This window comes from Leuresthes tenuis, unplaced genomic scaffold (genome assembly GCF_036924035.1).
Source record: "Leuresthes tenuis unplaced genomic scaffold, fLeuTen1.0.hap1 SCAF_13, whole genome shotgun sequence".
In the NCBI taxonomy this organism is placed as follows: Eukaryota; Metazoa; Chordata; class Actinopteri; order Atheriniformes; family Atherinopsidae; genus Leuresthes; species Leuresthes tenuis.
Genome location: NW_027325367.1, coordinates 34520260 through 34536587, shown reverse-complemented (window position 1 = coordinate 34536587; position 16328 = coordinate 34520260). Strand labels below are relative to the sequence as shown.

The 16328-nt window shown below is 43.6% G+C and overlaps 9 non-coding genes across 9 annotated transcripts; 3 read left to right on the top strand and 6 right to left on the bottom strand.

The window, feature by feature from the left end:
* Window positions 1-1809: 1809 nt before the first annotated feature.
* trnal-cag (transfer RNA leucine (anticodon CAG)) lies at window positions 1810-1892 on the bottom strand. Its single transcript has one exon. It is a non-coding gene; the product is annotated as a tRNA-Leu (tRNA).
* A 2470-nt stretch (window positions 1893-4362) lies between these two features.
* trnal-cag (transfer RNA leucine (anticodon CAG)) lies at window positions 4363-4445 on the bottom strand. The gene has a single exon. It is a non-coding gene; the product is annotated as a tRNA-Leu (tRNA).
* Window positions 4446-6013: 1568 nt separating this feature from the next.
* On the top strand, window positions 6014-6085 carry trnad-guc (transfer RNA aspartic acid (anticodon GUC)). The gene has a single exon. It is a non-coding gene; the product is annotated as a tRNA-Asp (tRNA).
* Window positions 6086-6908: 823 nt separating this feature from the next.
* Window positions 6909-6991, bottom strand: trnal-cag (transfer RNA leucine (anticodon CAG)). Its single transcript has one exon. It is a non-coding gene; the product is annotated as a tRNA-Leu (tRNA).
* A 2470-nt stretch (window positions 6992-9461) lies between these two features.
* Window positions 9462-9544, bottom strand: trnal-cag (transfer RNA leucine (anticodon CAG)). The gene has a single exon. It is a non-coding gene; the product is annotated as a tRNA-Leu (tRNA).
* A 1568-nt stretch (window positions 9545-11112) lies between these two features.
* Window positions 11113-11184, top strand: trnad-guc (transfer RNA aspartic acid (anticodon GUC)). The gene has a single exon. It is a non-coding gene; the product is annotated as a tRNA-Asp (tRNA).
* Window positions 11185-12007: 823 nt separating this feature from the next.
* trnal-cag (transfer RNA leucine (anticodon CAG)) lies at window positions 12008-12090 on the bottom strand. The gene has a single exon. It is a non-coding gene; the product is annotated as a tRNA-Leu (tRNA).
* A 1575-nt stretch (window positions 12091-13665) lies between these two features.
* trnad-guc (transfer RNA aspartic acid (anticodon GUC)) lies at window positions 13666-13737 on the top strand. The gene has a single exon. It is a non-coding gene; the product is annotated as a tRNA-Asp (tRNA).
* Window positions 13738-14560: 823 nt separating this feature from the next.
* On the bottom strand, window positions 14561-14643 carry trnal-cag (transfer RNA leucine (anticodon CAG)). Its single transcript has one exon. It is a non-coding gene; the product is annotated as a tRNA-Leu (tRNA).
* Between the last annotated feature and the right edge of the window lie 1685 nt (window positions 14644-16328).

The following is a 16328-nucleotide window of genomic DNA, read 5'->3' as shown; positions in this document are numbered from 1 at the left end:
CGCTAACGACTCCACAACGAGGAAAATGGAGAAGAAAACAAGAGCAGGAAGAGTAGCACTGTCATCAATGATCAGCATTCTCACCTCTGCTTACATAATAGCTGATGAGCCTCCAGAATTTGAAATTTCAAGAGGCATGATGATGCCCATCTCACCTCCAAATTCCTAAGCATTCTCACCCATTACTTACATAATAGCTGATCAGCCTCCAGAAGTTGAAATTTCAATAGGCATGATGATGCCCATCTCACCTCCAAATTGCTGAGCATTCTCACCCATTACTTACATAATAGCTGAGACTGCAGAAGTTGAAATTTCAATAGGTGTGTTATCACCATTATAGTCTGATGTGGTACTTAGAATACTGTTTTGATATTTTCACCCATCTTAGGCCTAAATGTGAATAGCCCCCCTTCAAATAGCCTGATATGAATCCAGTTTGCTTCGGTCAAAAGCCCTGTCCTGTTGTCCTATGATACGGTACCGGGGGTTTGAAAAATCTGCATAAGTGTCCAAAGTAGAATCTATTTACAACTTATCAACACTGCAAAGGGAAAAAAAAAAGTCTAGCTTCTTCTGGAGCAAACATTCTACTTTTTATTGTTTTGATGATGCGGAGTGTCCTACATCTACCACAAGGCAGAATTTCTGGGTGTTGCCACCAAGATTCAAGATTCAAGCGTTTATTGTCATATATACAGTGCATGTTAGAAACACATTCCTGTACAATGAGATTCTTGTTGAGCCCTTTTCACCACTTGCATGCTGAAGATCATGCCTAGTTTCTTCTCAATTGCTTTGCGTGATTCAAAACATTCCTTTAAAAGGCACCTCAAATGGGACACAAAACTCTTATTTCGCTCATTGGCTACGGTAGTCTTTTCAAATGACGACTGTATCTGTCCCATCGAAATTCCTCGTTAGTGTAATGGTCAGTATCTCCGCCTGTCACGCGGAAGATCGGGGTTCGATTCCCCGACGGGGAGAGCTAGGACTTTTATCACATGCCTCCCACCAAGTATAATCTAATTCACCCACCATCAGCCAAGTTCCCTCTTGCAAACAGTCACCTCCCTTACAAATCACTCAAGACCAGCAGCTCTTACACCAGCCTTCAATACATGCTGTCATCTCATATTCAACTATCTTACACTTGTTTGCTTTTATCAAAGCACTTTGGAAGGCATTTCACTTGGCACCACATGTATTGCCACCACGAGAAGCCTGGCCTGCAGGGACCTCTATCTTCCCCCTAACCTCTCCTTCATAAGACTCTTCCATAAAGCTCACTTCCAAGTACCTTGTCCAACAACAGAAGACCTGTTGTTTCATTCTTGTCTTGTCCAAAGCCAACAAGGACTTCCCCCTAACCTCTCCTTCATACCACTCTTCCATAAAGCTCACTTCCAAGTACTTTGTCCAACAACAGAAATCCTGTGGTTTCATTCTTGTCTTGTCCAAAGCCAACAATGACTTTGCATACCAGGGACGATCTGTCGAGGTCTTTTGTCACGACCAGTGTTTTGTTTTCAGACGATTTTTCCACAAAAATGACTGAAAAACAGGAGGTTTTACGGTGGTGTTGAGTACATGCCAAAATGTTAATATGTAACAATAACTTGAGTTGTGGACAAAGGATTCTCATGCACAAAGCCCCTTCCCTGCGATTCAGAGCGGTCATAAGACTTCAGAGTAACATGACGGCACAAAGAATGTTGCTGTAAACTAGATGATATAGCGCTAGCCAAGCAAGGAGTGAAGTTGGGTTGCCTTTGCCAGTGAAAACCATTCTCTTGGAGAAGGTTGCTTTGTCAGAAGTGGGATTTGAACCCACGCCTCCAAGGGAGACTGCGACCTGAACGCAGCGCCTTAGACCGCTCGGCCATCCTGACCGCAAAAAAAAGACTTGCACTTATTGTCGGCGGGCCCAGGGATCATTGGAGTGAATATGTGGGTCTACGTGATGTTCATGGGTCTTGGCTGTTGTTTAAGTTGTTTAATAACCACAATAATGTCACGTGTACATAAAATCATTTGAAAAATTAAACAGGGGGAAAAAGAGAGCAAAGTGAGGAAAGGTGTGACAGATGAGGTCCCCCAGCAGTCTAAGCCTATAGCAGCTTGGGCAACATGAGATGTTTCAGGATTACCTGAGCCATCCCTAACTATAAGCTTTATCAAAAAGCATTTGGAAGCAAGAACTCTTCAGATGTAAAATGGCCGCAATAATCTTTAAACTAGACGATACAGTGCCAGTTTAGCAATACAACGTAGCATAGTCAAGCAAGGAGTGAACTTGGGTTGCCTTGCCAGTAAAAATCATTCTGTTGGAGAAGTTTGCAATGTCAGAAGTGGAATTTGAACCCCGCCTCCAAGGGAAAATGCGGTCTTAACGCAGCACTTTAAAGGCCAAGCGTCGTTGCCGTGATGGCTCGAGCGAGCGTTGTTGATGACTTCACGCTGTCGTTCCGACCATATATTGTGGCTGGAGTCGATGCGCCAGTCGTTGCAGTCTTTTCAGTCACAGAGGTGTCGCTGCTACGGGAAGGTTACCGCTAACGACTCCACAACGAGGAAAATGGAGAAGAAAACAAGAGCAGGAAGAGTAGCACTGTCATCAATGATCAGCATTCTCACCTCTGCTTACATAATAGCTGATGAGCCTCCAGAATTTGAAATTTCAAGAGGCATGATGATGCCCATCTCACCTCCAAATTCCTAAGCATTCTCACCCATTACTTACATAATAGCTGATCAGCCTCCAGAAGTTGAAATTTCAATAGGCATGATGATGCCCATCTCACCTCCAAATTGCTGAGCATTCTCACCCATTACTTACATAATAGCTGAGACTGCAGAAGTTGAAATTTCAATAGGTGTGTTATCACCATTATAGTCTGATGTGGTACTTAGAATACTGTTTTGATATTCTCACCCATCTTAGGCCTAAATGTGAATAGCCCCCCTTCAAATAGCCTGATATGAATCCAGTTTGCTTCGGTCAAAAGCCCTGTCCTGTTGTCCTATGATACGGTACCGGGGGTTTGAAAAATCTGCATAAGTGTCCAAAGTAGAATCTATTTACAACTTATCAACACTGCAAAGGGAAAAAAAAAAGTCTAGCTTCTTCTGGAGCAAACATTCTACTTTTTATTGTTTTGATGATGCGGAGTGTCCTACATCTACCACAAGGCAGAATTTCTGGGTGTTGCCACCAAGATTCAAGATTCAAGCGTTTATTGTCATATATACAGTGCATGTTAGAAACACATTCCTGTACAATGAGATTCTTGTTGAGCCCTTTTCACCACTTGCATGCTGAAGATCATGCCTAGTTTCTTCTCAATTGCTTTGCGTGATTCAAAACATTCCTTTAAAAGGCACCTCAAATGGGACACAAAACTCTTATTTCGCTCATTGGCTACGGTAGTCTTTTCAAATGACGACTGTATCTGTCCCATCGAAATTCCTCGTTAGTATAATGGTCAGTATCTCCGCCCGTCACGCGGAAGATCGGGGTTCGATTCCCCGACGGGGAGAGCTAGGACTTTTATCACATGCCTCCCACCAAGTATAATCTAATTCACCCACCATCAGCCAAGTTCCCTCTTGCAAACAGTCACCTCCCTTACAAATCACTCAAGACCAGCAGCTCTTACACCAGCCTTCAATACATGCTGTCATCTCATATTCAACTATCTTACACTTGTTTGCTTTTATCAAAGCACTTTGGAAGGCATTTCACTTGGCACCACATGTATTGCCACCACGAGAAGCCTGGCCTGCAGGGACCTCTATCTTCCCCCTAACCTCTCCTTCATAAGACTCTTCCATAAAGCTCACTTCCAAGTACCTTGTCCAACAACAGAAGACCTGTTGTTTCATTCTTGTCTTGTCCAAAGCCAACAAGGACTACCCCCTAACCTCTCCTTCATACCACTCTTCCATAAAGCTCACTTCCAAGTACTTTGTCCAACAACAGAAAACCTGTGGTTTCATTCTTGTCTTGTCCAAAGCCAACAAGGACTTTGCATACCAGGGACGATCTGTCGAGGTCTTTTGTCACGACCAGTGTTTTGTTTTCAGACGATTTTTCCACAAAAATGACTGAAAAACAGGAGGTTTTACGGTGGTGTTGAGTACATGCCAAAATGTTAATATGTAACAATAACTTGAGTTGTGGACAAAGGATTCTCATGCACAAAGCCCCTTCCCTGCGATTCAGAGCGGTCATAAGACTTCAGAGTAACATGACGGCACAACGAATGTTGCTGTAAACTAGATGATATAGCGCTAGCCAAGCAAGGAGGGAAGTTGGGTTGCCTTTGCCAGTGAAAACCATTCTCTTGGAGAAGGTTGCTTTGTCAGAAGTGGGATTTTAACCCACGCCTCCAGGGGAGACTGCGACCTGAACGCAGCGCCTTAGACCGCTCGGCCATCCTGACCGCAAAAAAAAGACTTGCACTTATTGTCGGCGGGCCCAGGGATCATTGGAGTGAATATGTGGGTCTATGTGGTGTTCATGTGTCTTGGCTGTTGTTTAAGTTGTTTAATAACCACAATAATGTCACGTGTACATAAAATCATTTGAAAAATTAAACAGGGGGAAAAAGAGAGCAAAGTGAGGAAAGGTGTGACAGATGAGGTCCCCCAGCAGTCTAAGCCTATAGCAGCTTGGGCAACATGAGATGTTTCAGGATTACCTGAGCCATCCCTAACTATAAGCTTTATCAAAAAGCATTTGGAAGCAAGAACTCTTCAGATGTAAAATGGCCGCAATAATCTTTAAACTAGACGATACAGTGCCAGTTTAGCAATACAACGTAGCATAGTCAAGCAAGGAGTGAACTTGGGTTGCCTTGCCAGTAAAAATCATTCTGTTGGAGAAGTTTGCATTGTCAGAAGTGGAATTTGAACCCCGCCTCCAAGGGAAACTGCGGTCTTAACGCAGCACTTTAAAGGCCATGCGTCGTTGCCGTGATGGCTCGAGCGAGCGTTGTTGATGACTTCACGCTGTCGTTCCGACCATATATTGTGGCTGGAGTCGATGCGCCAGTCGTTGCAGTCTTTTCAGTCACAGAGGTGTCGCTGCTACGGGAAGGTTACCGCTAACGACTCCACAACGAGGAAAATGGAGAAGAAAACAAGAGCAGGAAGAGTAGCACTGTCATCAATGATCAGCATTCTCACCTCTGCTTACATAATAGCTGATGAGCCTCCAGAATTTGAAATTTCAAGAGGCATGATGATGCCCATCTCACCTCCAAATTCCTAAGCATTCTCACCCATTACTTACATAATAGCTGATCAGCCTCCAGAAATTGAAATTTCAATAGGCATGATGATGCCCATCTCACCTCCAAATTGCTGAGCATTCTCACCCATTACTTACATAATAGCTGAGACTGCAGAAGTTGAAATTTCAATAGGTGTGTTATCACCATTATAGTCTGATGTGGTACTTAGAATACTGTTTTGATATTCTCACCCATCTTAGGCCTAAATGTGAATAGCCCCCCTTCAAATAGCCTGATATGAATCCAGTTTGCTTCGGTCAAAAGCCCTGTCCTGTTGTCCTATGATACGGTACCGGGGGTTTGAAAAATCTGCATAAGTGTCCAAAGTAGAATCTATTTACAACTTATCAACACTGCAAAGGGAAAAAAAAAAGTCTAGCTTCTTCTGGAGCAAACTTTCTACTTTTTATTGTTTTGATGATGCGGAGTGTCCTACATCTACCACAAGGCAGAATTTCTGGGTGTTGCCACCAAGATTCAAGCGTTTATTGTCATATATACAGTGCATGTTAGAAACACATTCCTGTACAATGAGATTCTTGTTGAGCCCTTTTCACCACTTGCATGCTGAAGATCATGCCTAGTTTCTTCTCAATTGCTTTGCGTGATTCAAAACATTCCTTTAAAAGGCACCTCAAATGGGACACAAAACTCTTATTTCGCTCATTGGCTACGGTAGTCTTTTCAAATGACGACTGTATCTGTCCCATCGAAATTCCTCGTTAGTATAATGGTCAGTATCTCCGCCTGTCACGCGGAAGATCGGGGTTCGATTCCCCGACGGGGAGAGCTAGGACTTTTATCACATGCCTCCCACCAAGTATAATCTAATTCACCCACCATCAGCCAAGTTCCCTCTTGCAAACAGTCACCTCCCTTACAAATCACTCAAGACCAGCAGCTCTTACACCAGCCTTCAATACATGCTGTCATCTCATATTCAACTATCTTACACTTGTTTGCTTTTATCAAAGCACTTTGGAAGGCATTTCACTTGGCACCACATGTATTGCCACCACGAGAAGCCTGGCCTGCAGGGACCTCTATCTTCCCCCTAACCTCTCCTTCATAAGACTCTTCCATAAAGCTCACTTCCAAGTACCTTGTCCAACAACAGAAGACCTGTTGTTTCATTCTTGTCTTGTCCAAAGCCAACAAGGACTTCCCCCTAACCTCTCCTTCATACCACTCTTCCATAAAGCTCACTTCCAAGTACTTTGTCCAACAACAGAAATCCTGTGGTTTCATTCTTGTCTTGTCCAAAGCCAACAATGACTTTGCATACCAGGGACGATCTGTCGAGGTCTTTTGTCACGACCAGTGTTTTGTTTTCAGACGATTTTTCCACAAAAATGACTGAAAAACAGGAGGTTTTACGGTGGTGTTGAGTACATGCCAAAATGTTAATATGTAACAATAACTTGAGTTGTGGACAAAGGATTCTCATGCACAAAGCCCCTTCCCTGCGATTCAGAGCGGTCATAAGACTTCAGAGTAACATGACGGCACAAAGAATGTTGCTGTAAACTAGATGATATAGCGCTAGCCAAGCAAGGAGTGAAGTTGGGTTGCCTTTGCCAGTGAAAACCATTCTCTTGGAGAAGGTTGCTTTGTCAGAAGTGGGATTTGAACCCACGCCTCCAAGGGAGACTGCGACCTGAACGCAGCGCCTTAGACCGCTCGGCCATCCTGACCGCAAAAAAAAGACTTGCACTTTTTGTCGGCGGGCCCAGGGATCATTGGAGTGAATATGTGGGTCTACGTGATGTTCATGGGTCTTGGCTGTTGTTTAAGTTGTTTAATAACCACAATAATGTCACGTGTACATAAAATCATTTGAAAAATTAAACAGGGGGAAAAAGAGAGCAAAGTGAGGAAAGGTGTGACAGATGAGGTCCCCCAGCAGTCTAAGCCTATAGCAGCTTGGGCAACATGAGATGTTTCAGGATTACCTGAGCCATCCCTAACTATAAGCTTTATCAAAAAGCATTTGGAAGCAAGAACTCTTCAGATGTAAAATGGCCGCAAAAATCTTTAAACTAGACGATACAGTGCCAGTTTAGCAATACAACGTAGCATAGTCAAGCAAGGAGTGAACTTGGGTTGCCTTGCCAGTAAAAATCATTCTGTTGGAGAAGTTTGCAATGTCAGAAGTGGAATTTGAACCCCGCCTCCAAGGGAAAATGCGGTCTTAACGCAGCACTTTAAAGGCCAAGCGTCGTTGCCGTGATGGCTCGAGCGAGCGTTGTTGATGACTTCACGCTGTCGTTCCGACCATATATTGTGGCTGGAGTCGATGCGCCAGTCGTTGCAGTCTTTTCAGTCACAGAGGTGTCGCTGCTACGGGAAGGTTACCGCTAACGACTCCACAACGAGGAAAATGGAGAAGAAAACAAGAGCAGGAAGAGTAGCACTGTCATCAATGATCAGCATTCTCACCTCTGCTTACATAATAGCTGATGAGCCTCCAGAATTTGAAATTTCAAGAGGCATGATGATGCCCATCTCACCTCCAAATTCCTAAGCATTCTCACCCATTACTTACATAATAGCTGATCAGCCTCCAGAAGTTGAAATTTCAATAGGCATGATGATGCCCATCTCACCTCCAAATTGCTGAGCATTCTCACCCATTACTTACATAATAGCTGAGACTGCAGAAGTTGAAATTTCAATAGGTGTGTTATCACCATTATAGTCTGATGTGGTACTTAGAATACTGTTTTGATATTCTCACCCATCTTAGGCCTAAATGTGAATAGCCCCCCTTCAAATAGCCTGATATGAATCCAGTTTGCTTCGGTCAAAAGCCCTGTCCTGTTGTCCTATGATACGGTACCGGGGGTTTGAAAAATCTGCATAAGTGTCCAAAGTAGAATCTATTTACAACTTATCAACACTGCAAAGGGAAAAAAAAAAGTCTAGCTTCTTCTGGAGCAAACATTCTACTTTTTATTGTTTTGATGATGCGGAGTGTCCTACATCTACCACAAGGCAGAATTTCTGGGTGTTGCCACCAAGATTCAAGATTCAAGCGTTTATTGTCATATATACAGTGCATGTTAGAAACACATTCCTGTACAATGAGATTCTTGTTGAGCCCTTTTCACCACTTGCATGCTGAAGATCATGCCTAGTTTCTTCTCAATTGCTTTGCGTGATTCAAAACATTCCTTTAAAAGGCACCTCAAATGGGACACAAAACTCTTATTTCGCTCATTGGCTACGGTAGTCTTTTCAAATGACGACTGTATCTGTCCCATCGAAATTCCTCGTTAGTATAATGGTCAGTATCTCCGCCCGTCACGCGGAAGATCGGGGTTCGATTCCCCGACGGGGAGAGCTAGGACTTTTATCACATGCCTCCCACCAAGTATAATCTAATTCACCCACCATCAGCCAAGTTCCCTCTTGCAAACAGTCACCTCCCTTACAAATCACTCAAGACCAGCAGCTCTTACACCAGCCTTCAATACATGCTGTCATCTCATATTCAACTATCTTACACTTGTTTGCTTTTATCAAAGCACTTTGGAAGGCATTTCACTTGGCACCACATGTATTGCCACCACGAGAAGCCTGGCCTGCAGGGACCTCTATCTTCCCCCTAACCTCTCCTTCATAAGACTCTTCCATAAAGCTCACTTCCAAGTACCTTGTCCAACAACAGAAGACCTGTTGTTTCATTCTTGTCTTGTCCAAAGCCAACAAGGACTACCCCCTAACCTCTCCTTCATACCACTCTTCCATAAAGCTCACTTCCAAGTACTTTGTCCAACAACAGAAAACCTGTGGTTTCATTCTTGTCTTGTCCAAAGCCAACAAGGACTTTGCATACCAGGGACGATCTGTCGAGGTCTTTTGTCACGACCAGTGTTTTGTTTTCAGACGATTTTTCCACAAAAATGACTGAAAAACAGGAGGTTTTACGGTGGTGTTGAGTACATGCCAAAATGTTAATATGTAACAATAACTTGAGTTGTGGACAAAGGATTCTCATGCACAAAGCCCCTTCCCTGCGATTCAGAGCGGTCATAAGACTTCAGAGTAACATGACGGCACAACGAATGTTGCTGTAAACTAGATGATATAGCGCTAGCCAAGCAAGGAGGGAAGTTGGGTTGCCTTTGCCAGTGAAAACCATTCTCTTGGAGAAGGTTGCTTTGTCAGAAGTGGGATTTTAACCCACGCCTCCAGGGGAGACTGCGACCTGAACGCAGCGCCTTAGACCGCTCGGCCATCCTGACCGCAAAAAAAAGACTTGCACTTATTGTCGGCGGGCCCAGGGATCATTGGAGTGAATATGTGGGTCTATGTGGTGTTCATGTGTCTTGGCTGTTGTTTAAGTTGTTTAATAACCACAATAATGTCACGTGTACATAAAATCATTTGAAAAATTAAACAGGGGGAAAAAGAGAGCAAAGTGAGGAAAGGTGTGACAGATGAGGTCCCCCAGCAGTCTAAGCCTATAGCAGCTTGGGCAACATGAGATGTTTCAGGATTACCTGAGCCATCCCTAACTATAAGCTTTATCAAAAAGCATTTGGAAGCAAGAACTCTTCAGATGTAAAATGGCCGCAATAATCTTTAAACTAGACGATACAGTGCCAGTTTAGCAATACAACGTAGCATAGTCAAGCAAGGAGTGAACTTGGGTTGCCTTGCCAGTAAAAATCATTCTGTTGGAGAAGTTTGCATTGTCAGAAGTGGAATTTGAACCCCGCCTCCAAGGGAAACTGCGGTCTTAACGCAGCACTTTAAAGGCCATGCGTCGTTGCCGTGATGGCTCGAGCGAGCGTTGTTGATGACTTCACGCTGTCGTTCCGACCATATATTGTGGCTGGAGTCGATGCGCCAGTCGTTGCAGTCTTTTCAGTCACAGAGGTGTCGCTGCTACGGGAAGGTTACCGCTAACGACTCCACAACGAGGAAAATGGAGAAGAAAACAAGAGCAGGAAGAGTAGCACTGTCATCAATGATCAGCATTCTCACCTCTGCTTACATAATAGCTGATGAGCCTCCAGAATTTGAAATTTCAAGAGGCATGATGATGCCCATCTCACCTCCAAATTCCTAAGCATTCTCACCCATTACTTACATAATAGCTGATCAGCCTCCAGAAATTGAAATTTCAATAGGCATGATGATGCCCATCTCACCTCCAAATTGCTGAGCATTCTCACCCATTACTTACATAATAGCTGAGACTGCAGAAGTTGAAATTTCAATAGGTGTGTTATCACCATTATAGTCTGATGTGGTACTTAGAATACTGTTTTGATATTCTCACCCATCTTAGGCCTAAATGTGAATAGCCCCCCTTCAAATAGCCTGATATGAATCCAGTTTGCTTCGGTCAAAAGCCCTGTCCTGTTGTCCTATGATACGGTACCGGGGGTTTGAAAAATCTGCATAAGTGTCCAAAGTAGAATCTATTTACAACTTATCAACACTGCAAAGGGAAAAAAAAAAGTCTAGCTTCTTCTGGAGCAAACTTTCTACTTTTTATTGTTTTGATGATGCGGAGTGTCCTACATCTACCACAAGGCAGAATTTCTGGGTGTTGCCACCAAGATTCAAGCGTTTATTGTCATATATACAGTGCATGTTAGAAACACATTCCTGTACAATGAGATTCTTGTTGAGCCCTTTTCACCACTTGCATGCTGAAGATCATGCCTAGTTTCTTCTCAATTGCTTTGCGTGATTCAAAACATTCCTTTAAAAGGCACCTCAAATGGGACACAAAACTCTTATTTCGCTCATTGGCTACGGTAGTCTTTTCAAATGACGACTGTATCTGTCCCATCGAAATTCCTCGTTAGTATAATGGTCAGTATCTCCGCCTGTCACGCGGAAGATCGGGGTTCGATTCCCCGACGGGGAGAGCTAGGACTTTTATCACATGCCTCCCACCAAGTATAATCTAATTCACCCACCATCAGCCAAGTTCCCTCTTGCAAACAGTCACCTCCCTTACAAATCACTCAAGACCAGCAGCTCTTACACCAGCCTTCAATACATGCTGTCATCTCATATTCAACTATCTTACACTTGTTTGCTTTTATCAAAGCACTTTGGAAGGCATTTCACTTGGCACCACATGTATTGCCACCACGAGAAGCCTGGCCTGCAGGGACCTCTATCTTCCCCCTAACCTCTCCTTCATAAGACTCTTCCATAAAGCTCACTTCCAAGTACCTTGTCCAACAACAGAAGACCTGTTGTTTCATTCTTGTCTTGTCCAAAGCCAACAAGGACTTCCCCCTAACCTCTCCTTCATACCACTCTTCCATAAAGCTCACTTCCAAGTACTTTGTCCAACAACAGAAATCCTGTGGTTTCATTCTTGTCTTGTCCAAAGCCAACAATGACTTTGCATACCAGGGACGATCTGTCGAGGTCTTTTGTCACGACCAGTGTTTTGTTTTCAGACGATTTTTCCACAAAAATGACTGAAAAACAGGAGGTTTTACGGTGGTGTTGAGTACATGCCAAAATGTTAATATGTAACAATAACTTGAGTTGTGGACAAAGGATTCTCATGCACAAAGCCCCTTCCCTGCGATTCAGAGCGGTCATAAGACTTCAGAGTAACATGACGGCACAAAGAATGTTGCTGTAAACTAGATGATATAGCGCTAGCCAAGCAAGGAGTGAAGTTGGGTTGCCTTTGCCAGTGAAAACCATTCTCTTGGAGAAGGTTGCTTTGTCAGAAGTGGGATTTGAACCCACGCCTCCAAGGGAGACTGCGACCTGAACGCAGCGCCTTAGACCGCTCGGCCATCCTGACCGCAAAAAAAAGACTTGCACTTTTTGTCGGCGGGCCCAGGGATCATTGGAGTGAATATGTGGGTCTACGTGATGTTCATGGGTCTTGGCTGTTGTTTAAGTTGTTTAATAACCACAATAATGTCACGTGTACATAAAATCATTTGAAAAATTAAACAGGGGGAAAAAGAGAGCAAAGTGAGGAAAGGTGTGACAGATGAGGTCCCCCAGCAGTCTAAGCCTATAGCAGCTTGGGCAACATGAGATGTTTCAGGATTACCTGAGCCATCCCTAACTATAAGCTTTATCAAAAAGCATTTGGAAGCAAGAACTCTTCAGATGTAAAATGGCCGCAAAAATCTTTAAACTAGACGATACAGTGCCAGTTTAGCAATACAACGTAGCATAGTCAAGCAAGGAGTGAACTTGGGTTGCCTTGCCAGTAAAAATCATTCTGTTGGAGAAGTTTGCAATGTCAGAAGTGGAATTTGAACCCCGCCTCCAAGGGAAAATGCGGTCTTAACGCAGCACTTTAAAGGCCAAGCGTCGTTGCCGTGATGGCTCGAGCGAGCGTTGTTGATGACTTCACGCTGTCGTTCCGACCATATATTGTGGCTGGAGTCGATGCGCCAGTCGTTGCAGTCTTTTCAGTCACAGAGGTGTCGCTGCTACGGGAAGGTTACCGCTAACGACTCCACAACGAGGAAAATGGAGAAGAAAACAAGAGCAGGAAGAGTAGCACTGTCATCAATGATCAGCATTCTCACCTCTGCTTACATAATAGCTGATGAGCCTCCAGAATTTGAAATTTCAAGAGGCATGATGATGCCCATCTCACCTCCAAATTCCTAAGCATTCTCACCCATTACTTACATAATAGCTGATCAGCCTCCAGAAGTTGAAATTTCAATAGGCATGATGATGCCCATCTCACCTCCAAATTGCTGAGCATTCTCACCCATTACTTACATAATAGCTGAGACTGCAGAAGTTGAAATTTCAATAGGTGTGTTATCACCATTATAGTCTGATGTGGTACTTAGAATACTGTTTTGATATTCTCACCCATCTTAGGCCTAAATGTGAATAGCCCCCCTTCAAATAGCCTGATATGAATCCAGTTTGCTTCGGTCAAAAGCCCTGTCCTGTTGTCCTATGATACGGTACCGGGGGTTTGAAAAATCTGCATAAGTGTCCAAAGTAGAATCTATTTACAACTTATCAACACTGCAAAGGGAAAAAAAAAAGTCTAGCTTCTTCTGGAGCAAACATTCTACTTTTTATTGTTTTGATGATGCGGAGTGTCCTACATCTACCACAAGGCAGAATTTCTGGGTGTTGCCACCAAGATTCAAGATTCAAGCGTTTATTGTCATATATACAGTGCATGTTAGAAACACATTCCTGTACAATGAGATTCTTGTTGAGCCCTTTTCACCACTTGCATGCTGAAGATCATGCCTAGTTTCTTCTCAATTGCTTTGCGTGATTCAAAACATTCCTTTAAAAGGCACCTCAAATGGGACACAAAACTCTTATTTCGCTCATTGGCTACGGTAGTCTTTTCAAATGACGACTGTATCTGTCCCATCGAAATTCCTCGTTAGTATAATGGTCAGTATCTCCGCCTGTCACGCGGAAGATCGGGGTTCGATTCCCCGACGGGGAGAGCTAGGACTTTTATCACATGCCTCCCACCAAGTATAATCTAATTCACCCACCATCAGCCAAGTTCCCTCTTGCAAACAGTCACCTCCCTTACAAATCACTCAAGACCAGCAGCTCTTACACCAGCCTTCAATACATGCTGTCATCTCATATTCAACTATCTTACACTTGTTTGCTTTTATCAAAGCACTTTGGAAGGCATTTCACTTGGCACCACATGTATTGCCACCACGAGAAGCCTGGCCTGCAGGGACCTCTATCTTCCCCCTAACCTCTCCTTCATAAGACTCTTCCATAAAGCTCACTTCCAAGTACCTTGTCCAACAACAGAAGACCTGTTGTTTCATTCTTGTCTTGTCCAAAGCCAACAAGGACTTCCCCCTAACCTCTCCTTCATACCACTCTTCCATAAAGCTCACTTCCAAGTACTTTGTCCAACAACAGAAATCCTGTGGTTTCATTCTTGTCTTGTCCAAAGCCAACAATGACTTTGCATACCAGGGACGATCTGTCGAGGTCTTTTGTCACGACCAGTGTTTTGTTTTCAGACGATTTTTCCACAAAAATGACTGAAAAACAGGAGGTTTTACGGTGGTGTTGAGTACATGCCAAAATGTTAATATGTAACAATAACTTGAGTTGTGGACAAAGGATTCTCATGCACAAAGCCCCTTCCCTGCGATTCAGAGCGGTCATAAGACTTCAGAGTAACATGACGGCACAAAGAATGTTGCTGTAAACTAGATGATATAGCGCTAGCCAAGCAAGGAGTGAAGTTGGGTTGCCTTTGCCAGTGAAAACCATTCTCTTGGAGAAGGTTGCTTTGTCAGAAGTGGGATTTGAACCCACGCCTCCAAGGGAGACTGCGACCTGAACGCAGCGCCTTAGACCGCTCGGCCATCCTGACCGCAAAAAAAAGACTTGCACTTTTTGTCGGCGGGCCCAGGGATCATTGGAGTGAATATGTGGGTCTACGTGATGTTCATGGGTCTTGGCTGTTGTTTAAGTTGTTTAATAACCACAATAATGTCACGTGTACATAAAATCATTTGAAAAATTAAACAGGGGGAAAAAGAGAGCAAAGTGAGGAAAGGTGTGACAGATGAGGTCCCCCAGCAGTCTAAGCCTATAGCAGCTTGGGCAACATGAGATGTTTCAGGATTACCTGAGCCATCCCTAACTATAAGCTTTATCAAAAAGCATTTGGAAGCAAGAACTCTTCAGATGTAAAATGGCCGCAAAAATCTTTAAACTAGACGATACAGTGCCAGTTTAGCAATACAACGTAGCATAGTCAAGCAAGGAGTGAACTTGGGTTGCCTTGCCAGTAAAAATCATTCTGTTGGAGAAGTTTGCAATGTCAGAAGTGGAATTTGAACCCCGCCTCCAAGGGAAAATGCGGTCTTAACGCAGCACTTTAAAGGCCAAGCGTCGTTGCCGTGATGGCTCGAGCGAGCGTTGTTGATGACTTCACGCTGTCGTTCCGACCATATATTGTGGCTGGAGTCGATGCGCCAGTCGTTGCAGTCTTTTCAGTCACAGAGGTGTCGCTGCTACGGGAAGGTTACCGCTAACGACTCCACAACGAGGAAAATGGAGAAGAAAACAAGAGCAGGAAGAGTAGCACTGTCATCAATGATCAGCATTCTCACCTCTGCTTACATAATAGCTGATGAGCCTCCAGAATTTGAAATTTCAAGAGGCATGATGATGCCCATCTCACCTCCAAATTCCTAAGCATTCTCACCCATTACTTACATAATAGCTGATCAGCCTCCAGAAGTTGAAATTTCAATAGGCATGATGATGCCCATCTCACCTCCAAATTGCTGAGCATTCTCACCCATTACTTACATAATAGCTGAGACTGCAGAAGTTGAAATTTCAATAGGTGTGTTATCACCATTATAGTCTGATGTGGTACTTAGAATACTGTTTTGATATTCTCACCCATCTTAGGCCTAAATGTGAATAGCCCCCCTTCAAATAGCCTGATATGAATCCAGTTTGCTTCGGTCAAAAGCCCTGTCCTGTTGTCCTATGATACGGTACCGGGGGTTTGAAAAATCTGCATAAGTGTCCAAAGTAGAATCTATTTACAACTTATCAACACTGCAAAGGGAAAAAAAAAAGTCTAGCTTCTTCTGGAGCAAACATTCTACTTTTTATTGTTTTGATGATGCGGAGTGTCCTACATCTACCACAAGGCAGAATTTCTGGGTGTTGCCACCAAGATTCAAGATTCAAGCGTTTATTGTCATATATACAGTGCATGTTAGAAACACATTCCTGTACAATGAGATTCTTGTTGAGCCCTTTTCACCACTTGCATGCTGAAGATCATGCCTAGTTTCTTCTCAATTGCTTTGCGTGATTCAAAACATTCCTTTAAAAGGCACCTCAAATGGGACACAAAACTCTTATTTCGCTCATTGGCTACGGTAGTCTTTTCAAATGACGACTGTATCTGTCCCATCGAAATTCCTCGTTAGTATAATGGTCAGTATCTCCGCCCGTCACGCGGAAGATCGGGGTTCGATTCCCCGACGGGGAGAGCTAGGACTTTTATCACATGCCTCCCACCAAGTATAA